Source organism: Wyeomyia smithii, chromosome 2, assembly GCF_029784165.1.
Source record: "Wyeomyia smithii strain HCP4-BCI-WySm-NY-G18 chromosome 2, ASM2978416v1, whole genome shotgun sequence".
Taxonomy (NCBI): Eukaryota; Metazoa; Arthropoda; class Insecta; order Diptera; family Culicidae; genus Wyeomyia; species Wyeomyia smithii.
In genome coordinates this window covers 261264475-261292454 of record NC_073695.1, presented here as the reverse complement: position 1 = coordinate 261292454, position 27980 = coordinate 261264475, and the positions used below count along the sequence as shown (strand labels likewise).

The window sequence follows — 27980 nt, the reverse complement described above, 5'->3', positions numbered from 1 at the left end:
ATTATATGTTTGCAGTTTGTACCACTATGCAGTGGGACTGTAATGCGGGTACTTTCAATATGGGACAAAAACAACTAGGTATTTTTTCCATGTTTTTCCATACAAAAGTATCAATTTTAATTTTTTTTCCAGAAAATGTGATAACAATTAAGTCGATTCCCGATGATAACTCAAAAGTGACCAAAATCAGTATGGGACAGTTATGCGAGTACCGGCAGTACAATCAAATAGCAAACGATCGGAATCAAATAAAATTCACAAATAGATGTTGCTTATTACTTTTCGATACAGTCCTTATATCAACCGTCACATGTGAGGTCAAATACGATATCCAGATTTCGAAATTTGGATATATTTGAAGTTTGCGATTCAATCAAGTTGAAAAAAAAAAACGAATATATATACGGCCTTAAACAACTTTTCCAGTCACCGTACTAAGTGAAAAGGTAATTTGCGTAGCTCTGTGATTGCTGAAAACACATTCGCAGCAAAATTGTTTATGGTATTGGCAGCAAATTTTATCATCCGTTCCGTTCTGTTCGTTGAAGAGTTAGGGTAGGGAATATATTCGAAGCAGCTTCAAGAACCGCCTGTGTATTCAGACGAAATACCAATCACCCCGAACCTATTTTAAGCAGTTTCCATCTGTTTTGCAGGCGTTTTATGCAGCACCCGAAGTGGCTCCTGAACGGCTACAATCAGGGGCGACTCGTGGCTGTAGAACCAACCTGTTCAACTGGAAGTTCTGAAAATCAGAGTTTGGGGAAGTAACTACAACTTTATCCGCGAATGAAAGCAAGTAATTCCTATTGTTTCTATTTAAAAATTAAACTTCAAAATATTCATTTTTTGTCTGACGTTCCCATGTGCATTGCACAGGTTGCACCTATGGACGAGTCGCCCCTGGCTGCAATATAGGTCGATTTGTTTCAAATGCAGTTTGTTCACCGATTTCTTTTTTTTATATTTGTAAGACAGCTAGACAATCAAAGTTTTCGTTTCCATCATTGAAATTTTCGATATTAATCAAAAAGCAGGAGTTTGAGGCCTGTTTTCTGCGACTGATTAAAATAGGCGCTACTGCTTAAGCCGTTCCTTACCCTATGTAACGTTAATAAATTTTATATAACAATAGTCAAAGCGTCCGTATCCTAACCTGAAGTCTGTGTTTGTGCACTTAGGTACGTTTATATAAGAATTTAAAATGTAACACAGTGTATGTAGACACAACAATAAAAAATTGTATACCCAGCTGAACACTCCCGGTTTGCTTGAAAAACGACAGACGTGTAAGAAGTTTTCTAATCGAACGGGAGGCCATCAAACGTTTGCGCCAGGGTTGCCAATGTTCCAGTTTAAACTGGATTCCTCAAGTTTTGTTCAAGTGATCCAGTCAAACAGTTTATTCCCAAAATCTTCCAATTTTTCATATATTTGCAAGTTTTATCCAGTTTTTTATTCACTTAAGCTCCGATTGGTTTTCGTAAATATTTTTAAAACGTAAACGTCCAGACCACGAAAAAAAATCTTCTATTTATTTTCTGTTGCGTAGCAGTTAAAAAGTTGTTAGAAGAATTAGATACCAAAAGATAGCGAAGTCGGAAATAATTGAAATTTAAACTTCACTGATGTAACGGAAGAAAATGTTGCGTCAATACTTCTGTTAAAGATAAAAGTGAATGAAAAAGCTCTATTTATTTGTTTTGATTGGATTCAGTCCCCATCACAGAAAATCACAACCATTTTTCTGCTTTTTTAAATTTATTTGGAATCCAGTTTTTTCCAGTTTTCTCTTCAGCCTTTTCCAGTTGAATCGAAAATTGTATTGGCAACTCTGGTTATCGCACTCTTCCTTACTTACTGGGTATAAATAAACAGAAGGTCGAGTTCCGAATTGGAATGTAGCACCCAAGGCTTTGCTTTGCTTGAAGGTTAGATTCACCAGCCCGTGGCAGCATTGTCACTTACAAATGAAGATAACTGAATAGGAAAAGCTCGAAGCATTATTTATCGTCCATTGGGAGTACTCTTCGAAATTTGTTCGTTCATGAGATGTATACTAGCTTCGAAACGGGTGAGTGGGCAAACTAAAATTCGGATGAAGAACTGAGGTTGAGTTTGTTTCCGGAGGGTCCTTTTTTTTATTTTAATTTCTGTATTAAAGATATTCACACGAACACGCGAAGACTGGAAAAGCTTTCTGGAAAAGTGATAAAAATTGCCTATTACTTTGTCAAAAGTTCAACGAACATATTCGTAACAAGGTTGTCACTATGCAAGATTAATCTGAATTTTCCATATCTAAACCATGCTCCAAGAAGACAAACCTTGAACCTTTCAGACCTTATGAATAACGAGGTTTATAATCTTGATCAATTTTTCTCGCTTAGACACCGTAAATCGGTGTCCGACGACATTTTAAAATTCAAGATAGCGACTTTCGGTTTCTGGAAACCTGCAAAAATGAATTAGAAAGTTGAAGAGGTTGTGTATGAGACACGCCCGCAAGCCAACGTAGAATTACGTCAATGTTTTTTCGCAATATAAGAAAATACACTTGGGAGGGGTCAATCAATTCGATGACTTCATACAGTAAATCTCAGTAATAATTCTTTTCCCTTTTTTCTATTGATTGGAAACTCAGAAAAGGAGCTCTATTCAGTTGACTTGAAATCATCTTGTATCAATACGTTTATGTCAACAACTTTTATCCAACACTAAAAAAGCTCTCTCAGAATTAAGTGAAGGCTCTGAAAAATTTTAAAATAACATCTGGGGTCGATTTATGGCTTCTGGATATCTTCCCGGTACTAGAAATACTCATATTCATGGTATTCAAATACTCATATTAGATGGTAGTCGGCCGTTTTTGGTTGTTTCTCAGTAACCGGAAGTACCTATCATGGATTTAATTCAATAATCCCGATTACGAAAATATTTATGGTATGGTTTGATCATTTGAGGGAGCTAAAATTTATTATCATGAATTTAAAAATGATGTCGGGAATCGGTTTCTGGGCAGTGGGCATCATTCTGATTCCGGAAATACTCATATGAAAATAAGACAGGTTTTGCCCTAGAGCTCAAACTGGAACAACATGAAAAATCATCGATTTTTTCCAAGTTTCTTAGAATTTTATTTTAATTTTAGTCACCTCGAAAGTGCGTAAAACCCCCACAGTAATTGTTTGATGGGTTCGGCGTTTTTCCGTTAAAAAATGGCCTCTGGAGTTTATTGCTTCTGGGCATAATTCTGATTCCAGAAATATCTATCTGTATACAGTGGAAATTGTGATTCCAACGTGTATCTATTGAGGATCTCAATCAGGATAAGTAGATGTGCAGTAGCCAGTTCGGTTTTAGCTCACGAGAGAGAAACATCGTTTGTTTGGAACTCTTGAAACCGATTTTTTCCATATTGTCTATAAGATTTTATACGTGATTGGAGTGAAATAAAGTAGCTACACAGGGGTGACCGCTGGAAGATGACGGAGGATTCAGGCGGTAGAGATCCGCCTTGGGCCTTCGGATCCAGGTTCAACGGCCTGAACTTGGACCAACAAGATTTGGATTGGACACAGACACATACGAAAGGAAACAATCGAGGAAACAAAGGAAACAAAAGAACGGCAACACGAGAAACGCAACGAGAATACCAGTTCACGAAACAATTAAGAGTGGATTCAATACCAACTCACAATGGACCACGCTATCTTGTTTTAAACCGTACCGATGGAAAAAAGACAATGACTACTGTCTCCCCATTTTTCATCAGGAAAGCAATAGACAGCATTACTACAAATGTTTCGATCACCAGAACGAAAGAAGGCGGATTACTACTAAAAACCGTAGACAGACAACAGGCAGTAAAACTACTTAAGCAGACCAAACTAGGCGAAACAATAGAAGTTGAAATAAAGGAACATCCAACACTAAACACAACACGTGGAACAATTTTCTGCCCAGACCTCAACATGCATACCGACCAGGAAATCGTCGAGGAAATGAAAGACATACACGTTATTGATGTCAAACGAATCAAGCGCCGTAAGGGTGATCAGTATGAAGACTCAGGAGCATTCATTCTAACGTTTAATCTGGGAACCCTCCCTGGTTCCATAGATGCCGGTTTTCATCGCTGTAAAGTCCGACAGTATGTACCACCTCCATTGCGTTGCATGAACTGTCTGAAATTTGGCCATAAGAAGGATCAATGCAAAGGAAATCAAGTTTGTGCTAACTGCGCCAGTTTATACCACGATAGGACTGAATGCCAACAAAAAACCACGTGTGTTGTTTGCCGGGAAGACCACCACGCCTTATCTAAGAACTGTCCAGTATACATCGATGAACTCGAGATCCAGCGACTAAGAGTAATCGAAAAGATCACTTATCGTGAAGCAAGACAAAAGAGAAGATCCCAAGCACCAGACCCAAATCCACCTCGGCTGAGAGAATTGTTCTCTAGTCAACTCAAAATTCGAAACAATATCAACAACGAGAGACAAGCAGAGAACCCCACTGGAGACCAACGTACAGAGAGAACCGAACGTAACCCACGCAACTTTAACAGCAGTACTCAGATGAACACCAGAACATCCAATCTCCAACCCGAAGACAACTCATCGAATCACGCCAGCGATTCACTAGATGCAACTACAACTACACAGCATAGACATCAACAGCAGACAGAAGCTCAATTTCAGAATGACTCACGATACAGTTCGATAAATACAGGTACCACTAACACGACTAACAACATGATTTACGGAATAAACGAAAATACAACTGATCCTAACACTACTAACTCAATTAGAAACCTCAGTAATCTATCGCAAGCAATATCTCAGTCGATATTTGTCGATGAGATAGATATAGATAATATCTAGTTTTTCGAATTGCTCAAACCTCTTGGCTTACTAAACACAACCACAATGGATAATTGCATTTTACAATGGAATATTAATGGATTTTACAATAATTTCAACGAACTAAAATTGATTATAAAAGATTTCAACCCATTTGCAATATGCATCCAAGAGAGTCATTTTAATCACTCTAGGGCACCTACGCTTAAAGACTATTCAATTTTCTATAAACTTGATCAATTTCACATGCGGGCATCAGGAGGTGTAGCCATATGTGTAAAAAACGAATTCCATGCCAAAGAATTGAATCTCTACACAAACTTACAAGCTGTGGCGGTCAAAATGTTTTACCCACTTGAATTTACACTTGTTTCACTATACTTACCCCCAGACCAACAAACCCAAAGAACAGACATAGATCAACTTATACAACAATTAAGTGTTCCATTTCTCATAACCACTGACTGCAACGCTCACAATGTTATGTGGGGAAGCAGACAGAACAGTACCCGTGGAAAAATGCTGGAATCAATCATAAACGACTGGAACTTGAACGTCTTTAATGATGGGTCACCCACACATTTCAGTGTGGGAAATAATAGCTACTCCGCCATTGATATCTCATTTGGTACTCCATGCCTATCAAACCATTTCTGTTGGACTGTACACTCTGACTTATGCTCGAGTGACCATTTTCCAATTATAATCTCACCGCTTTCGAAAATGCTAAATACTACAAGACGCCCCCGTTGGATAACTTCTTCGGCTAACTGGAACCAATACCAGACTAATATAACTCTTAGCTTGAACGAAAAATCTCCAATAGAACCATTAAGCCAACTAGATCATCTTACTTTAAGCATTACGAACGCAGCAAAGCAGTCAATTCCCCAGACATCGAGCATAGTAAAGAAATGCAAACCTCCCTGGTGGTGTAAAGATATACAAAATTGCATCAACGCACGAAATAAGGCATTGAGAGTATTTAACCAAAAAATGGACACTGAATCTGAAACAAAATATAAAATTGCAAAAGCTAGAGCCCGACGACTTATTAGGCAGCACCAACGAGAGTCCTGGCAGAAGTATACAACATCAATCGATAATTTAACACCAATAAAAGAAGTTTGGTCTAAAGTACAAAAGATATCAGGAAAAACTAATTTTCAAGGAATAACCTGCCTCAAAAGCAATTCTAAATTGATTCACTCACCAGATGCAATTGCTGAAGAATTGGGCAGAACTTTTTCGTTATCAGCTAGTTCCTCGGTCTATTCCCCACAATTTATTGAATACAAAAATCATACACAAAATACTGAAATAATTTTGTTTGAAGAAATTATTCAAAGTGATTTGAATGCTAATTTTTCAATGCAAGAGTTACAAATCGCCTTGAAAAGCTGCAAGGGCTCCTCCACTGGCCCAGATAATATACACTACGATATGCTCAAAAATTTACCAATAAATGCACACCACTATCTTCTGCAGGTATTTAATAATATATGGAATCAGCGTTTGTTTCCGGCACACTGGAAAGAATCAATTGTAATAGCAATTAAAAAACCTAACAAAACCCCGTTAAATCCCGCAAACTATCGTCCAATATCATTAACCTGTTGCATTTGCAAAGTCCTCGAAAAAATGATAAATCGTAGACTAATGTGGTACCTTGAATCCAATAATTTACTAGATAACACTCAATCGGGTTTCAGAAAGTATAGAAGTACAATAGACAACTTAGCTGTACTAGAAAATGATATCCAAGAAGCTTTTCATAAAAGAGAACACTTGGTGTGTATCTTTTTCGATATTGAAAAAGCTTATGACACTGCCTGGAGATTTAATATAATGAAAACACTTTCCTCTTACGGAGTTAGAGGTAACATGCTGTGGTTCATTCATAACTTTCTCCAAGATAGAAGTTTCCGTGTAGCAATTGGAAATACGTTCTCACCAAAATTTACACAAGAAAATGGGGTCCCACAAGGCTCAGTGCTCAGTGTGACACTATTCCTAGTGGCAATGAACACTTTAAAAAACTGTATTCCGCAAGGTGTTAGGAAATACAAGTTTGCGGACGATGTAGCAGTTTTTACGTCCGGATCAAGCCTAACAAAAATACAACAGCGTTTGCAGACCACCTTAAATAACTTAGACAAGTGGAGTGAAACTACAGGATTTCGTTTTTCCGTCAGCAAAACAAAAATTGTTCATTTCTGTCGTAAAACAAGCTGCAATACTAACCCTCATTTAACTCTCTACGAACAGGAAATTGAGGTAGTAAATACCCACAGATTTTTGGGAATGTTCTTTGATAGAAGGTTAAACTGGGATCGACACCTGAAACACGCTAAAACTAAAGCTCTGGGAGCCATAAAAATAATCCGCACTTTATCAAACACAAACTGGGGGTCAAATAGGAAAATACTTCTTACCTTACATAACACACTAGTTTTGTCAAGACTAGAATATGGAAACATTGTATACAACTCGGCGTCAAATACACGGTTGAAACAACTGAACTCAGTTCACCACTTGGGTATTAGATTAGCAACAGGTGCATTTCGTACAAGTCCCTCCGTTAGTTTACTTTGTGATGCAGGTATGATGAATTTATCTTTCAGAAGAGATCTTCACACACTAGTATACGGAATAAAATCAATGGCATTACCAGATCATGTGTTATTCAATAAACTATCTAATCGTCATAATTCATCCTCATCAAAAAATTCCAAATCTATAGAACAGCGATTCAAAATGTTATGCTCCACATACAATTTAGAAATTGAAGATGTTTACTACCGTAGGTTCCACCTAAACCCCCCGTGGAATATTGGAGAACTGAAAGCAGATTTTTCTATGAGCAAGACTTTAAAATCAAATACATCTTCTGGAGTCTACCAGAAAGAGTTCCTGGAACGAATCTCTAAATATGATGGATTTTATCTTATCTATACAGATGGTTCAAGACTTGCTAGTAACGTTGGCTGTGCTGTATTCAGTACACTTTATCAAACGCAAATGCGTTTACCCAATCAGACATCAATTTACTCAGCGGAACTTATTGCAATAAAAATCGCTATAGAATATGCCATCAAAGACGATTTACATAATAAATTCTTAATTATTTCGGATTCGAAAAGCTCACTGGAAGCGATACAAAATCCTTTTTCGGAAAATGCATTGATACAAGAAATACACAAACTTTTGCAACATACTATACAGACACTCAAAACTATCAGATTTCTATGGATTCCAAGCCACAAAGGAATACCAGGAAACGAAATTGTCGATGAACTAGCAAAGGAAGCCACCGCCTTTCCCTTAAAACACACAACCACAACACACAGTGATCAAATAACAGCTTGTAAACGAGCTGTGATAAATAAATGGCAACGTCTCTGGGAAAATGTTGAAAACAATAAATTAAGATCGATCAAATCTAATGTGTCGCATTGGAACACCTCCTATTGCTTGCAAAGAAAAGATTCAGTTGTGATTACCAGACTCAGGATTGGGCATACAAAAATGACCCACGAGTATGTTTTTAAGCGAGAAGAGCCCCCTCAATGCCTAACTTGTAATCTGCCACTAAGCGTCGAGCATATAATTATGCACTGCCCAGAATATGAAATTTTGCGAGCCAAACATAAAATCGATAGCCAAAGTTTGAGTGATAATCTTGATAGAGTAAACAATTTATTAAAATTTCTTAAAGAATCTAACCTTTATAAAGAAATTTGATATTATACTTAGATAGATTTAAGTTACTTTTCTTATGTATCATTAAATTTACTGTAAAATTTATATTTGATTAAGATGCAAATAGCCGTTAATGTGCTCGGCATCATAAATAAATTATTATTATGTGCAGTAGTAACTACTACCTGTTCTGATAAAAAATTTATTATTTCTTTCCGCCACTCACTGCGGTGTGAGCTGGTTTGTTTGGTGCTATTTTTTTCTATTGTCTTTGTTGCCTGTGCGGCGCCGTACGTAGCGTCCACTGTGTAAGGCAGAAATGGATTGTGTAAAGTGTAAATGTATTGTCTTGATTAACGATCTCGTTTGCTGTTTTCGCTGCGAGGCGAGATTTGACTCTCGCTGCGGTGGAATAAGTGGATTCTCAGTGAAATTAATCAATGCAAGCGATAATGTTATGTTTAAATGCAACGGCTCTCTATCAGTTCAGTGTTGTGACGAGCAGAATGTTTCAGTTTTGGATGTCGATGCACTAAGACAAGAGATCAAACAGATTTCAAGCTTGGTTGCAGATATCCAAAACAACATTACTGCTCAGAGAGGCAACGCGTTAAAGAGCGGGATGGAAGGAATGAGCTTAAATAAAACAGTACTCTAAAGCAAAGAGTCGATGGTTTTGATAAATTTATTAGTGGCAAAATGGAAATTATGACTGGTTCATTTTTAGAAAATAAACGTAGCAAGGCGTTAGTTGAAATGGGCAATAATGTATCGGATTCTGTTAGTTGGAATGTGGCAAAAAAGATTAAAAAACGTAAATTGAATGATGATGGTAATTGCGCGAACAACGAAACAGAAGTTTTAACTTTTGCGAGTGTACACACCGTTGCTATTTATGCACAGGAATCAATTCGATTCAATTATCTGGTTCTTGGGCATTACGGTGGAAAGTAGCATGAAGATAGGTAATTATGGTGTTGTTTATCATTCTCTCAGTTCAAGTGACCAGCGTTTTATGGAGATTTTGGATTTTCCCCTATCTCGTAGCCTTGATGATGAAGCAACTATTCTGAACAATGTTTAAAAAAACCCAAATTAATCCACCTAGCGGTGAGACCCAGCCTTTCTCATCCAAACTTATAATATGTTAGAATAGGTTTACACGATTTAAGATCCTTAAATTGTCAAATACAATACAATGAAGGTATATCCACTCTTTGGGTACTAGAATAATGATGTTATATAAAAAGTGATAATTTAGGTATGGTATGTGATATTTGTGGTCCCCGTGGCCCTGTGGTTAGCGATGTCGGTCGGCTAGCTCTCCCACACGGTCGTGATATCGGGTTCGATTCCCGATCGAGTCGAGGATCTTTTCGAGCTGGAAATTTTCTCGACTCAGCACTGAGGCACGGTGTATCCTACACATGCAAAATGTGTCAAAACAATATCGATAACGAATTCTCTCATCTAATCCAGTTGATCGAGACCGCTATTAGCCCCAAGGCTAAGCGTGCGATATTGTTATGTGATATTTGACGTAGTATTTGTGCTAAAGAAAAAGTGAAATGATAGAAATGACTTTTAATTTCAACTTCAATCCCGAGCAAGGCACACGTTGAAATAGTACAATATCAAATTTAAATGATGTTGAGGCCGCATATTTTGATCGTAGCTATAGTTTTAAATAGTCTCCGGGTTACGTTTCTTTCTATAACTTTCAAACCATTATGTTTAAACGTTATGAAATTCATTGTTTAAGAGTTTGAAAGCCCATTAATTTGAATTAAACTATGTTCATAGCTTCTTAGATAAAAGAGCGATTTTCACATTGCACATACACACGTACAGACCCACACACACACCTATACATGCATACATGCAGAAAATGCTCGATTCGTCGAACTGAGTCGAGTAGTATATGATATTCGGCCATTTGGATCACTTTTCTACCTTTTAATTAGCCAGTGATCGTTAGGAGAAAGTCAATATGTTTACTTTCATTATGTGATTTCACATTTTTATGAACAACGGACAAAGTTACAATCTGATTGCAATGAATTTCAATAGCAACCTATGTGGCAACTAGACCTCTCATTTGACACTAATTTTGTGAAAATCGATACAGCCATCTCTGAGAAAAATGAGTGGGTTTAAACAACCTCAGGATAACTTTTCTTTACATAACTTTTGAACCATATGTTCAATCATTACGAAATTTAAAAGTTAAGGGTTTTGGAGACAGCCCGATCATTTGAAACCAGTTTTATTGAAATCGGTTACGTTGTTTCTGAGATATTGATGCTTCGTGATTTTTACATTTTGATACATAACCTCTAAACTAAAAATCCGATTACAATGAAATTCAACAGCAACCTATGGCAACCTATGAACAGTAAATAATAATGATTGGTACAATTATACAGTTGCAAGGAATATATAATCACAATCTTTGAACAAAACACGGAGCGAATATATACAGGGAAAATTGATCAATAAAAAAACAACAGCAAAGAGTTATGGAGAATACTGAAGTCATTACTGAAACGTTGCAATTTTAATCCACGGTCCATTACTTTTGATGGCATTGAAGAACATTCTGAAGCAACAATTGCAAATAAATTCAATAATTATTTCATCGAAAGTGTTTCATTGATCAATCAATCAATTGAACTGGTTAATGAACCGGATGAAATAAAATGGCCGCATAATGTTAATTGTAGTATTGAAAGGTTTTACCAACTTACACTATTACAACTTAAAAACATATGTTTTTCTCTTCATAAAACGGCTGGAATTGATAACGTTAATGCTAGAATTATTCAAGATTGTTTTCATGTTATTGGATACGATCTACTTGGCCTTATAATAGAATCATTACAAACGGGGCACGTGCCACAAATTTCCAAGGAGTCTTTAGTGATTCCGATACAAAAAGATGCTGGGACGATTAAAGCCGAAGAGTTTCGTCCTATCATATTTTGCACACTTTAGAGAAAATTTCAGAACCCGCTGTAAAAGGCCAACTGTTACAATATTTGAACTCTTACGGTTTGCTGATACCAGAACAATCAGGATATCGTGAAGGCCATTCTTGTGAAACTGCATTGAATTTGGTGTTAGCAAAATGGAAAGGAAACATTGAGCGTAAGGATAGTATTGTTGCGGTGTTTTTGGATCTTAAACGCGCTTTTGAAACGATTTCTAGGCCCCTATTGTTGCATAGTATAAAGCTCTTTGGAATTACGAGTAGTGCATACAAATGGTTTCAAAACTACTTGTATGACAGAGCTCAAAGGACTATTTTCAATGATTTTACCAGTGATCCCATAAGGAACACTCTTGGTGTACCTCAGGGAAGTGTATTAGGGCCTATTTTGTTTATTATGTACTTCAGTGATATGAGAAGAGTCTTACGTTTTTGTGACATAAATCTTTTTGCTGATGACACCGTATTGTTCATTGTCTGTGGAACCGAGGGTCTGTGAAACCGAGGGCAAGAAAGCTTTATGACAAACTTCTGACCAAGAAATCTGGTTGTGTTAACTATTATGGATGACGAAACATACAGAAAATTAGACTATAAGGCTCTACCAGGACCGCAATTTCATTTCACATCGAATCGGTCAAGTGTTTCTAAATCTATTTTATATGGTTTGGATCAAATCCTCTCTTAGATTATTTCAAAAGCAAGCGAGAAATGAAAACTTTATCTAATGCCTTACTTAGGCCAGTATATAATACGTGTTAACAGTAAAGTTTACAAAATTCAACAAGTTTGGGGTCGTTGAACGTAAGCAATTCAAACACAGAAGTAACAAAAATTAGCGTCACTTATCTCGCGCGAAATCCTTCTTAGGCTGCATATTCCGAAAGTCTCGTAGTTTGGAACACTAACCCAGAAAATTTCAATTAATTTCAGCATTATTTTCTCTCAAATCCAAAATTTTGGATGGAGGAAAAATCGCACTCAAACCTTATTGTTGTTCTTCTCTTCATTCATTGAATATTTACTACTAATTGAATAGAGCAAAATAACCCGTTGAGACTTATATTTACCATTTATTATTGCATCTAACAGGTACGATTCTAATTCAACCAGACTAAGCTATTAGCATATCGCAAAAACACGACCAAAGCTATGAACAAACGGCGATTGCCTAGGCGCCAATCGTAGTCCGACATTTTCTAATTGATATTGCCTGTAACGCTGTCAAACAACGGCTTCGAACGGTCACCATCTTGGGTCGTGTCCAGCTTAATCGAACCGTGGCCGCACCAAATTCGAATGCACGTGACTCTCCTCACAGAGGAAGCTGGCTACCCTTTTTCGGAACCCAGATAATTCTATCAAGCCTCGGCTCTACAAATCGAAATAATTGACTCGACCTACGCGCGGCAAACAATTATAACTGCGCGCTCGGCCCACCGCTGAACCATTATTATCATTCGAGGTAATCGACGACGGGGGCGATTAAAATAATTTGTCGACAATAATGGTTTGCGTGTTCTTTCGCCGGTTCCAAAACTTGGGTCCATTGACCCGCCACCGGATCGGAGAATGGGAGTTTAATTCGATTACCGCACTACTGTTGCCGGGGTGTCCACCGCCGGTGGTGTGATCTAGCTCTAATAGGCTCGAAACTCCTCAATGGAACGCCCGATCAGCTCTGATCTGGTTTCGTTCGCGCTTGCCAAGATCAAGTGCCCCATGCTGTTTTGGTGGTTATTATCTCAAATTAGTCCGACTGTTCCGTGGCCGCAGAATACACCGGGGGGAAAGTGTGAATTGACTCGCGATGCCGCTGGATAGAGAAACCAGCGCGTTTCTCGGCCAGCGGGAGAGTTTTGTCGGAGCCTGCGCAGATCGTAAATTATCGTCCGAGCAGAAGCGTCAGGATTTCAATTATCACCGCGAGGATCGCGGGTCGTAATTATCATTCGCAGCCGACAGCGGACGCGGTGACCCCACGCGCGAACAAATCAATGTTCTGCTGCTTCGAAAAAAAAAAAAACGATGCTGTCTTTTGTGTGCAATGGCGCGGATCGTCCATCTTCTTCTAGCGGCGTGGCGGCATTTCAATTACCGCCCAACTAGTGCGCGGCGGAAATAATCAATCGATAAACATGAATAATGACCATTCGAGTGTGGCTGGTCGGAAGGTTTCACGCGGCCGAGCTTTTGAGTATGATTGATGTCGGAGGCTCCGACAAGGACACAAAAGTGTGCAATTTTCGCTTCGCGAATGTTCCACACTTTCAGCATCGTGATGCGGGGCAAAGCAGGACAGGAACGATGTATGAATCATTAATTTAACTGAGCATGATTCCGTTATGAAATGTCTAAATGTTATAAAAGCATGATCTTCTCAAATGAGCTTTTATGTGCTCGCAATAGGTTATTGAATCGTATTTTCAAATGACTAGGCATATGCTGACCTGGTAATAACTTGATGATAATCTTTTGACGTAGAACTACGTCTCTCAGAAAGTTCGGCCACATACTCGGCTACATAGGATTGTAGAATGAAAAACTAAAACCGGAAAAAGTGAAAAATATGTCCAATTTCAAGTGCTACTAAATCGGTTAGTTTTCGATGAATTTCATTCGTTCTTGCAGCAATAGATTGTAAAATCTTCTAAGATTCCTCCCAAATGCAGAAAATTGTAATTTTACTATTCGAACCTTTCTGCCATGGGCTGGGACTTCGACGTAAGCGCCTGAAGCACAAAATCGCTCCAGGAGCGATTCGTTCTAAATCGTTCGCAAATCAACAGAAGCGCTTTATCGCGCAACCTGATAGAATCTAAGTAAATATGTTGAAAAACGTATTCCATTGCTTTAACACGTTTTTTATGTAAATGCATTGAGTTTTAACGCCAACGTCACTTTTCCTGCAAAATAGCAAAACCATTTCAACGTTTTGCACGAAGAGTGACGTCGCTGCACCCGAGCAGTCTAGTTTGCCATGCGTGCTAGTCGGTAGCCATCAGCAAAGATAATTTGGTCGGCGTGCGACCAGACCGAACCAAGCGCCATTTTTTTGAAAATTGAGTTTTTAACACTAGTGGATGTTAAAACTGATAATCTATGTTTTATGAAAAAAACGAAAATCCCAGCCCACGGCAGTATTGCACTATTTCAAATTGTCAAGTCTTGTCAAAACGCAAAAATCGACCTCTGATTGGCCGTTTCATTATTGCTTTCCCAAGCACGGTTGACAGAATTATACACCTAGTAATTTAAAGTGTGCTACTTGGCCTATATAAGAATCTGTTTCAGCCGAAACCGCTCATAGTAGATCTAGACAGCGACAACAGCAGTTTTCCCTTAGCAGCGACAGCAGCAGCAGCGAATAGCGCAACAGTTGCAGGGGGTCTCAATATCGATAGTAGCAGGGCCAGCTGATGCAGCGGCACTTTCTTTAGTAAAATGCTGTCTATGTGTGATAGCGGGCAATGCATCCAATGAAAGGTTTCCTCAACACATCAACGTTCTGGAAAAATGGCCTTCATAATTTATGAGCCGTCTAGGTTTGAGTGTTAAAATAACTCTTCACTGTGTTATTCATCACAAGGAATACCTTATTCGCACTGTTAGTGATAACGCGAAGATGTGAGCAGCATCTTATCCGGTATTGAGTTAAATTGCAAATTTCCTTTTCAGGATAAATAAATACATAATTGAAAAGTTAATATTATCTCTTAAATTAATCTACACCATCAATCATTGGAATAGTTATAAATTTGACTTCGTCTTCATTCCTCAGAACTTACTGAATTATCTGCATGTGCATAAAATTAAGTTTTCACATAATCAAACTTTAAAAATTGTCAAGCCTTAATATGACAAGCAACTATACTATAGAAAATGGTCAATCTTTGTTGAAACGCTAATTTTGATTGCTCGATTGGTCACTTAATGTTCACTTTCCCAAGCACGGTCGACAGAATTATAGACCTAGTAATTCGGGAATGTGCTATCTGGCCTATAGGGTGCTGTATTAGTTCTAGACAGCGACTACAACAATCCTTTCTTAGCAGTGGCAGCGGGTATCAGCAGCGATGGTGGTAGGGCTAGCTGATGCAGCGGCACTTCCTCTAGTAAAAAGCTGTCTTTGTGCGAAAGCGGGCAGCATCAGTAGTGGTAGTAGTTACATTAACCGGCACTTCCTCCAATGAAAAGTTGCCCTATTTTGACAACATACTAACGTTCCGGAATGCTGGCATTCAAAATTTGTGAGCCGTCAAATTTTCAGTGTGAAAACAGCTTTTAACTGTGTTATTAGGAAAATGCCGCAATCTGCTCTGTCCCCTGTCCTGTTCAGTGATATATATTCAAACTGAAATTCGGTGGCACTTCAACTCCATTTTTGTACAAGATTTTAAACATATTCAATACAAGTAATGTAACAAACAATCTAATGCGGTTGTGGTTTCGCATACAACCCTTGTGATTTTTAATTTTGAGCGGAAATTATTCTTGCAGTTATTGTTTTCGTATTTGATACTTAAATTTCGTCAGTAATTCTGGTTATGTTTGTTAAAAAATGTCTCCAAAAAGGAACGTTTTAAAAGATTTTGAGTGAAGAAGGAATTGTATTTGTACTTGAACTAAAACATAGACATGCAAATTCTAAACATAGACAAGCATTCATGTTAAGCCACACAACGCATCAGTAAATGTATTTTCGATTGGTATAAAACCGAAAAGTTTTGTAATGAAAATTGTTAGGAATTTGAAGCTTTACGCGAATTTGAGGTTTTTTAAGAGGTTCTCCTTAACGACTAATTAGTTTATTCCTTCATATTTTTCATAAGGAATAAATCCTAATAGGCATAAGATTAGTTGGTTTCTAATTCTGTGTTTAGAATATAGATCAATTTTGCACAGTTCTTGAGTTTATATGTCGTGTCAGTTTTCAGCTCATCGGGAAAAATGTTTTTGCTTTATCTTAAAGCACAAATTCTTTGGAACATTTTCTAAAGTTTTCTGAGATGACTTTACCGTTTTTACAAGCTTTACTTTGAACTTGAACTTGATTGACCACCATCGGTCGCCACTGACGTTTCTGATGCCGATTGACATGACATCTGACTAATGCTTGCATCGAACAATTGTTTTTGAGGGAAAGGCTTCCATGAGAGTTCTGTTGATTTCTTTGCCGTCACAATTAATATTATTTTTCTTTTCGAGAACCCAAACTCATTGAATGTTGACCACAAAAATCACTGGAAGATATGTGAGCGGATGGTTGACTATTGTGAAAGCCAAAAAATGTCTCAGTAATCCGTCAAAAATGTAATAGAGGTTCTATCTTTAAATTTTAAAAATTGATCATCACTGATTTCTTTTTCTTGGGGCTTAGAAAGTAGTCAGGTTTTGAGTAATTTCTCATTGGCTTTAAGAGTTTTCGGTTTAAACCAATCAAATTTTTTTTCTACGAGTGGTTTTCACAGAGAAAAACAATCAATCATAAAAACGTGTCGCGCGGTGATGGCGAAAATCATTTGTCTGCTTCCCAACTGTAAATTTCGCAACCTTGACTAATAGGATAACAGAAGTTTTGTAATTTTTTATTTCATTATCTACGTGACCTCACCTCTTCGGAAAACTTCTCATCAATTTCTCAATTTAGCGTTTTCTAGATGACAGCTTATAAATTCTGTGTCAGGAGAGCACATCGTGAGGTAGGAAATACCATTTTAGCGTTTCCAAATACGTTATGACGATGTTAACAAAATGTGGTTGAGCGTCGTCGTGCAAAAGAATCACTTTGTTATGCCTTCTCTTACATTGTGATCGTTTTTTTCTTTAACGCTTGCCTCAAATGCACCATTTGTCGTCAGTTTCTGTGATGGTTTTACCTCCACGCGACCACGAATGTTTTCCATAGCTTCAGTCTTCTAAGTTAAAAACGTAATTTTCGTACCGTTTAAACCATACGCGGCAAGTTCTTTCTTTGAATGCAGGTTTTTTTCGAAATAAAAGTGAAAATCAAACCTCCCGCAAATGACGCTTCCCAAGTAACACGTGCAACATCTTTTACGAAAAAAATTAAAGGAAAAAGTTATAAATAAGTCATAAATAATTTGCAGGGAAAACATTAGGTATTAATTCACTCGCATTGATGCTTTAAACCGAAATGATAAGTTGAAGCTATTAAAACATGACAAATTGCTGTAAAAACTGATTTATAACGTGTTTATAACCAGCTTTTTTCTTGAGAATAGAGGAAACAGTGTTGAATATGTGTTTGACAGCAAAACGTATAGTGGAGACAAAATTGAAAAATGAACGCAAAAGTTGTAGTTCAGTTTTAAATCAGTTGTAAATGTGATTTGGTAGTGTGAACTATTTTTTCTTCGTCAAATACAGTGCAGATCAAAATGACTGTTATAATATTCAAAATTTATATAAAATATTTAAACACCCAGAGAATGTATGTTTCAATAAACATAAATAATAAATTTGACAGTAAATTATAATCAATCAATTTATCATTCAATCTGCATAAAACAATAAAATCGTTTAATCTGATCGGCCATGATTTGTTCTCAATTCTCTTTTTTGTTTTGCTCAACGATCTTCGGTTTTATTGTTATTATTATTTTGATCATCGTTAATAACCTCAGATCAACGTTTGAATATTTTTATTGTTGTTGTTGTTGTTGTTGTTGTTGTGTGTGTGTGTGTGTGTGTGTTTACAATTCATTTCCCACTGGCAGTGCTTTTATGAAAAAAAAAAAACTATCTGCATCCATTTCTTTTTGTAGCCAAGATGAAGAGATGCAAATATTTTTAGCCCTGGAGATAAAAGGTGACAGCTCTAGTGTTCATCTAACGACCCATTTCGAGAATGCCTGGCACAACACGTACATTCCGAGATCGCCTTCATAAACACTAAGCCCCGTGTGAATACGTTGTTATATCTATTAGACATAACATTGTATTCACACTTCCAGACTGATTTGCATTAGTGGCTCGTATATAGTATTACTTGATCATATGAGCTTCGCTGTCTCTAATGTAGTTTAGAACGATCTTACCAACATCTTCTTCTTCCCTCCTCCTGTTGTACATCTAAGGATCTCGTTGAATATAGAATCAAATAATTTCTCGCTATTATTATACAGATCAAAACTGCATAACTTTTCCATGGCAGCTAGTTCGTTCACCTGTCAGCGAATAGCAGTGGCGCTGCGAGCGTATCTAATATTACTTCTAGGTCGATTAGTTTTGTGGCCGTTTCAGGTGATCACAAATAACAATTTCGAAAATATAACATCACTTATCCTACCCATTGAACCCGAACTTTGCGGTTTCACCAATTACTCCAATATTATTCCGCGGGAAACAGCCTTCATTACTAAAATTTTACGTTGAGGCAAAACGCGCACAACACCTAGTTCGATCATGAATGACTGATCATAAATGACGCCTAGAGCAAATTTCTATTCTACCAAAATGCTCTACCCAAGTAACACACGTTGTTATAGAATAGTTAAGATAACTCCTCCAAGACAACCTTCGGTTATAGATTTCAGTTGACTTTACCTTTTCCATGACATCTCTATCACCAGAAAAGCGCAAAAATCGAAGGCTACTAGAACAAGTACTGGTGCTATATGAATTATTATATAACTTCATGAAAGCAAGCCAACTTGCTAGACTGAAGCTGCAAAATACATCTCGAGTACCAATGCGGTAAAAAAACATGGAAAACAAATTATTTTCAAGCTGTAATTGCTAACTAAAAAAAACATCGTTGACGCAAGCATAAAACTTCAAAATGAAAATATTGCAGAACAACGCTGCTTTATATTACGAAGTACAAAGGAAAAAAATTGTGATTATGGCGTATCGAATATTAACGAAAAATAAACAATAATATTAGACCAACTATTTGACGCTTTAAATACAAAGTTCTACGTGCGCGTCAAATTTCATGGTGAAACATTGCATTTTACTTCTGAAAAAATCATGCGCCATTTATTGGATACGGTTTTCTGTTGGTAAATGTTGTTGGAAAATATGTTATTTATTACAGAATGATTACTGATTCATTTAATTGCGAAGAGTCTCAATTTAGCCCAACACCGCATGAGTTTAGTTCGTAAACAACTATCTGGCATCTCTTTCTTACTTGCCTAGTAAATCGCAATGTCGTTTCTTTTCCCCTGGGTTGATCTGCACTGACCTAGTGGAATAAAAAAACTCGCGCATTCATGGGTCAGAATTCGCCACACCAGCGCGCATGCGCAAATGTGTTGCTATGACAACATTTACCCAGCGCATGCGCAAATGTATTGTTACGTGCAGTGCAGCTAGATCGAAAATTGTGTTCGTCAGCGGCACTTTTAATTAATTATAAATTGATGATAAAAACAATGTTCAACCTTTCAAAATGAATTGTTTCTGTCGCTTAAGTATTAAAATTGTTTTCGTATAGTTTTAACGTTATCTAGACATAAAATATAACAAAACTAGAAAACGCTGTTAGATATACGGTAACAAAAATTGGCGTGACATTGGTTGCACTGCAAGCGTTTTGTTTACATTTTCATGGCGCATTTAGATCCAACTCAAATAGTTTGAATAAAAATCGATTAAATAATTTTAATAACAATATGATCAAGTAATTGGCTGCTGAATACTAAGACCAACTAAAGGAAAAGCACTTTACAGGTACGTCAATTATTATTGGGCGTGTAATATTGAACTGGCGCGGCTGCCTCGGCTAGACATTTTTACACAGCTGTTATAATAAAGAAAACATCTGGAAGACATCTTGAAGACCAGTGGCATTTATATCATGGTTTTTGTTTGTTGAACTCATGTTATTGAAAAACATCTCCAAAACCAGAAAAAGGAGCTTGTTTTCGAAGTGTGGTTGAATTACTGATGAAGAACAACTTCTCACAAATGTTTTATTTTAAGATGTTTTCTGTACTGTTTTGATAACATCATGAACACAACTTAAAGACAAGCAAAGGCAGTTTATATTTATTAATCTATGAAATACACTCATGATACAAAATGATAGCTCTAGAGCAATGCTCTAATAGTACTCTCATATGACTACTGTCATTGAGAATTATTTTCTAACATGTTTTGTGTGTTACTTGGGATACTGTCATGCTCTCACTCTCGCTCGTGCACGAACACCTCACACAAACCATCACCAAGGCAACGACAGAAGCAAATAACAGTCGGCGAGCCAAACGAAGCCACATCTTCGAACTAACTTTTCACTCACAAACTAGCTTGTTTTGAACGAACTTCACATATTTCACACACAATACCTCGAACTAGAAATGCCTACATCACTTTATCAAATTGTTAACACATAAATCATGGAGAAATCACTATTTTAAAAAAAATATTGAATAGCACGTTGCAGCCATTCAGTTCTGTGCTGCCAGTTTTCCTTAAACGTTTGAATATTTTTGTTTTACTTAAATTTTAAAATATATTACTTAATGCGTGGTTTAGTTTGGAGAATTTTTATATTATTTTCTCTACTACAATAATCAAGATGGCGATCGCCGTCGCCGTTTTTATAGATTGTAGTAGCTTCATTTAGCCTTGCTTAATTGGTTTCATGATTCCATCTCCAAATTGTGGCAGAATTTACTCCTCGTTTTGTTCGTTTAAAGAGTAAGAAATTTCAAATAATTAGTACACAGTGCCTGACTTCTTAGTTTACCTTTTACTTGTATGGGTGATGTTTCAATGTACATTTTTTCAATTATTTCGCGATATTTTTCCCGAAATAAACTCTATAGATAGTGACTATATAACAGACAAAATCTTTAGGCAATTGGTGTGCACATTCAGCGAATGCTAATAATCAACAACACCCTATTCTATCACTAAATTGTCTTGATAATTTCTCAAATGTAAAGCCATGATAAGTTTCGTGAGTCATCTGTTTTGTATGTATTAGCAACAATCATCAGCGAATAAAATTTCAACTCATTTGTGCAATTTGTTCATGATCTATTAATAACAGGCCACCATTTGTTGGCACTGGAAATGTTAGAGTGGTGGTTATAGTCGTTATGAAGTTGTTTTATATAAGTGGTGTGACCAATCCATTTAAAGTTGAATATATGTGTTATATTGGCTCCGCCTCTTGCGCTTTTTGAGTTGTTAACAAGTTGTATATAAGTTTATACGTTATTGTTCCAGTGTACAGTGTTTTATTTTGCTGATTTCGTGCGAAATATAAATAGCGTCTTCAAATTTGATTTTAGTGATATACTTTATTTGGAAAAGTTTTTTTGTTTTTTTATTGACCTTTCTTTAAAATATACGATTTAGTGATTAATTCACCTAGAAGTGATATGGAAAATATATTTTTTCAGGACAGTGAGATAGACGGCTAGTATCTTCAGAAAAGTTGTGGCAAAAGGTTTCACTAGCAACTTTGTCGAAAGTGTCGGATTTCTATCTCTTATGTTAAAAAAGATGTAAAAAGTGTTATATGCAAGGTTCACCCAAATCATAATTTTAAATATAACTTTTTTCCTGGATTTTCTACATATTTTATATCTTCTGCAAAATTATTAACCAAACGGAAATACACCTTTTTGCTGAAAATTTGATCTATCTAAGGTTCAAAATAAAAAAGTTACTCAACCTTTAACGGTTTTTCAAGGGTTAGTTTAACTTCAAATTACTCAGCCGTACGCAAAAATACGCAGATAACTTTATGATTTTCTGAAAGCATGTCTACTCTACTTCCAAAAGAATATAAAATCATTTGTCTAATAGAGTCTTTTCGTTATTTTTCTCTTGCCAATGATATAGAATCACAAACAACATTCACTCAAGTTCCTATTCCATTCGGTGATTTATTTTTTAATTAACAGATATCGAGAATACCACACCCGAAAAATATCTAGAAAGAGTGTGAATGAGGATCTCATGCACTGGTTGCTGGTTTCTTTGGATCCAATGGTGACGGAAGCTCGAGGTTGGCCAAAACTTAATACGAAAGAGTTGTCAGAAGATGCTAAAACTCTTCTCGTTCAATTCGAACAAGAAAGTGGAGAAGAAAACGAAGAATAAACTGAAAAAATACGATTTTTGATTCACTTTAGATGATGTCATGCGTTGAACTTTGACCAAAAATTCATATTTTTTGTTATAACTCTTTCCCATGATTTCCAAATTTTTATGACCTTCTAGAAAATTACGCGATTTTATTAGATTTATATTTTTGCTGAATATTGTAAAACGCTATATTTAGAAATAAAAAAGTTATTTGATAAAGTCAGAATTTTCATGCAAAAGATTTTTTTCATTGAAACAATCGAAAAGACTCTATTAGACAAATGATTTTACATTCTTTTGGAAGTAAAATAGACATGCTTTCAGAAAATCATAAAGTTATTTGCGTATTTTTGCGTACGGCTGAGTAATTTGAAGTTAAACTAACCCTTGAAAAACCGTTGAACCATAGCTAGATCAAATGTTCAGCAAAAAGGTGTATTTTTGTTTGATTAATAATTTTGCAGAAGGTATAAAATATGTAGAAAATCCAGGAAAAAAGTTATATTTAAAATTATGATTTGGATGAACTTTGCATATAAAACTTTTTATATCTTTTTTAACATAAGAGATAGAAATCCGACACTTTCGACAACGTTGCTAGTGAAACCATTTGCCACAACTTTCCTGAAGACACTAGCTGTCTGTCTCACTGTCCTGAAAAAATAAATTTTCCATATCACTTCTGGGTGAGTTAATCACTAAATCATACATTTCAAAATAAGCACAATAAAAAACAAAAAACTTTTACGAATAAAGTATATCACTAAAATCAAATTTGAAGACGCTATTAATTTTTCGCACGAAATCAGCAAAATAAAACACTGTGCAGTGACGAGATTTGTTATATATCAATTACGTAAACTTATTAAAGACTTGAACTCCGATACATGCACACAACAAAACAAAATAAAAAGCCAATCGAAAATTGACAATTATGATGATTTGCAGTTGTTGAACAATAGCGTATGATACGACATCTCTAATGTGATCTTTTTACCGGCTCAATGCTGGCACCAACGATAAATAAACAACGGTTTTCGAACATTTGTACACCTGAAATCATTATCTCTCTAGTGCCCAATGCCGCCTTTTGGCGGGCTCCAGTCGAACCTCTAGAAAGCTTCAATAACTACTTGAAAAGTGTTTATAATGATTCATAGTGATTTTATTGTTGCTAGTTTAGAAATTAACTTGGGTATTAGAGGGTTATGTACAATTCTGCGCATAATTGACTGCCACTGTTTGGTGCATAATATGAAATTATTTCCAGACTCCTTATTTATACTTTACTAGATGTTCTTTGAAACTTACTGGAAACACTGACAATCAATACAACATCGAGAGCGTATTTTTTGTTTGCCATTCCGTTACCTACGTGACCCCACCTTTTCGTATAATAGTAGATACAGTACAGAAAACTTGTGTGAACTTTTATTTTGAACACGTTATTGAGAGATAACATAGTTCCAGTTAGCAAAATATACAGCTAGAAAATGGCTACAAATTATATTAAAACGGCTCAAAATGTTTTGTCATGTTATCTGTAGACTTGCGTTAATCCTGCGTTTATGCACTTGAGCACAAACTCTCCTACTTAGAGTCTTTTTTTTGGAGATCCTGTAATCGTTTTTGTTTTTAACTAAATCTCTATTTTTAACAACGAGTTTTAGTCGTTAACATTCAAGTTCATTAAGCAGACAATGTGTGCAGCAGGGGAAGCGGAAAATAAGCGAACTGGAAATATGATACAGATTTGGAATAATATACCGCATCCCGACGGGAAGGGTAATTGTTCTGTCTAAATCCTATGATGCCCTATTTCAAAAACGGCGATCGATTTTTTTGTCTGTGATTTTAAGCATGATCACCTAAACCGAAATTCAATCGAACTTTTCTGGATCTTGGAGCTCCGGAACAAACCGGACTTCAAGGTTCCGTTGCGATCACCATATTGGTTTAATAAACTCAGTCAACTACTTCAATGTACTCCACCGCCAAACCAACGGAGGATTGCTGTTAATGAACAACCAACGATAACAATCGATTGTCATGCAAATCAATCTGTTAGAAGGGAACATAACGCTCGCTACCAAACTGGAAAGCTGCAAACAATCAAGCGCAATTTCCGCGTCATGGACGCGAAACGATCCACAGACACTTGGCACTTTGATTATCATACACTTTTACGACTGCACATTTTGCTAATTTAATTCATTTCCATGCTTTCCATGGATCTGCGGCACTTGAGCTTGCGCCGCTACGCAATTCGCTAGCAAAAAACGACGCCCGGTGCCGCCGCGATCACGGGCTGCCAGCCGTAATCAAATCAGTGCTTTATTAAAGATTTTTATGGCTCCCGCGGTTGTTAAAATGCTGCTCCACCAAAGGGGACACTTTTCTGGTCGGCCATTTTACGACCGATTGGTCGGCAAACAGAAACAAAACTTACATACACAGTTTTTTTTATGGATCCAAAGAGTTTACTGGTTCGATGGGAGAGAGTGATTTTGGAGAGAAGCCAAGAACCCGCTAATAGGTCAACCCCGGGATTTGGAGAAAAATCGCACGTGATTTACGGCCGCCTAAATGTCCGCCCCGCTCTCGGCTGCGGTCGTTAAACGAAAAGTTTTATACGCCAATAAAGATCACTATCGGAATGATGATTCTATTATTTCGTTCCCCCCGTCCCCTCCCTCAAAGGCTAGAGTGCACCGGAACAAGGCCGTAGCGTTCCAGTATGGGAACACATAATTGCAAGCTTATTTCTTCGCATGTGAATAGAATCGGTTCGAACGCTGGCCGCTCATATACTCTTGTACTTTTGGGGCTATAAATCTTGATCTACTAGACCAGATAAGATCAGACTGTGGCGCGGCGGCGGCGGCTTTTGCATACAAACATGGCTCCATGGCTGACTCTAGGCTCCCAGCGACGTCTTTTAATGAGATTCTGTTCCGCCCCACGCCTTTTCCTTCCACCTCATTGCACGCATGCACATAGCCACAAATCGATAAGAGAGACCGTGTGGCCGGCTTTTCACGAGGCACTCTATGGTCTCGTCGTATGGGAAAAGTGCGATTGTTAATTGGTACCGCCGCTGATTGACGAGATTAAACTGATGTTCCGCGGTGTTGTTTCGAGCGACGGATATTAGCATTAGGTTCGCTTCAAGTGTTGGCTTCAATTTTTCAATTTTCCGCTATCTTAATGGCGCATTCATTATGCCGGCAGTCGGTGAGAAACAAGTCTTTAATATCCACGAGGCTATTGATTGATACATATATGTTCTCTCCTGCTGTTACAACAATAAAAGACAATTAAATTGTTGACACTATTATCACTGACAGCGAAACTGCGCGTGTCATTCTAATAGCTGCCAAGTTCCCACCCAAGTCAGTTGCCAGCCCCTTGCTAGGCCAGAGCCCATCCAAGAGTAATTCCGAGAAGTGGCTAAATGACTAGAAAATTCGGTCAATTGCTGCTTCAAATCGTTTCTCTTTCATATCGATCACCCTTCCCTCCCGGAACCTTTACGCATTTTCGCCCCGGGCCTTTCCCATTCAGCTGGACGCGGATCATCATCAAAATACTGCCGGGCTGCCGGAGGAGAGAAAGAGGCGAGGCAAGTGTGGGCCAAACATCGAATGCAACAAAATCCGATTCGATTTTCGGGGTATTGTTTGAAAAAACATAGAAGGAGAGTCTGGGCCTTTCTTTTCGGGGGGGCGCGCGGAAGCAGGGCACGGCGGGAGGCACGAGGAAGCCGATCAATTCAAATGAAATCGCGCTTATAATAACAGACGGAGAGAGTGAGCCCGCGTTTAGCTGCTCGTACGGAGTCTGTAATCAAGCGCGCTACCAGCGAAAAGGAATAGATAAAGGCAGAAGAAGGGAAGAAAAATCGATCGAACCTTTCGCGCATCGGCTTGGCAGTGAGTGGGACAGAAAAGGGAAAGATCAATAATAACAAGCTTGCTTTTTTATTATTGATACAACAATGTGCGTGCGGTGAGGGAGGTCTCCCCCGCCTTTCTGCCTGATGGTACGGAATCATTTCGATTATGATTATTTTCATACTTTTTTATCGATTTCTGAATATCATCCTCGTATCATTACGAGAAATGCTTGGACTAGATGATGTGCAGCCTTGGAAGCACTCGGTACTCATGTGCTAGTCCTGCAAATGGTGCTTTGGATTAATAAAGTTACATAAATGAAAGTGTTTGAATCGAACAAAAATCTCAATTTGGGAAATAACTTTTGACTATTTTGATATTCTACTTCCACTTGGGCGTTCCAAATTGGATTTTGACTAAATGTTCAAATTTGGTTAAAATTTACTGAAAAGCGAGTAACAATTGGCGCTTGTTTGTGCGTCGGACTTGGTTTTGAAATCGAATTTAAGTTTCAAATGAACGATTAATGCTTAATACTCCTTAAACTTTTATTTTATTTTATTTTTTTAATCAAATTGCAGTTCTTATTCAAAACTTAAACCACCACAATAGCTTTAAGTATTTTTTGTTTCGTTTTCCAAATACGAATTTCAAATCTATGTGAAGATAAACAACGAAAATGTTGACGTATAACCTCGTCTTTCTGGAAGCTCCTTTCATAGGGGTTTAAAATGAAAATCTCTATTGTGCGGGGCATATGCTGTCCTTACTCGCTACCGCTCGTTCGGACGTGAACTGGAAGATTGGCCCTATGCTTTAGTAATCCGGGTAATCCAGCAGATCAGTTCGACGAAGTTCCTTCGTTTTTTTTTTAGAAATCGATTGAAAAATTTTCTATGCATCCACTCAAATGCAGGAAATTGCAATTTGATTATGTGGACTGTCGTACTAATGAAAATTGTCAAGCCTTGTCAAAACGCAGATTTCGATTTCTGATTGGTCACTAAATGCTGGCTCTTCCTAAAACGGCCGACTGAATATAATAACTAGTTAATCGGAAATGCTATTTAGTGTTATAAAAAAGCCTACTTCTACTCAAATCACTCATTTCTTAGTGGATGGTGGGAAGGACGGTCCGCACTTTTTTGTACTTTTTGCAGTGTCACTTATTAAGAAGTTACCTGCTACATGTTATAGTGCTTGCATTCTCCCAGACTATTTTACCTTCTTCATGGACCTGAAGATGAATGAAATGTCCGAAGGTCTAGAAAAGAGATTTTCAGTCTGGAGAGAAGTGTTCGCAAGTGGGAGCCTGAGAATAAACCCATGCCTAAATCTTTTGACATTGAACGGACTGATTCAACTAAGACTCGAACCCATGACCACCCGCTTGTCAAAGCGTACTCTGTAACCTACGAAGCTCCTCATTAACTCCCAGCTTAGTGGCAGCTG

At 37.3% G+C, this 27980-nt stretch overlaps 1 protein-coding gene across 3 annotated transcripts in view; it reads right to left on the bottom strand.

The window, feature by feature from the left end:
* LOC129724126 (paired box protein Pax-6-like) overlaps positions 1 to 27980 on the bottom strand; it is a 190923-nt gene that overhangs the window by 12241 nt on the left and 150702 nt on the right. The window lies entirely within an intron of this gene.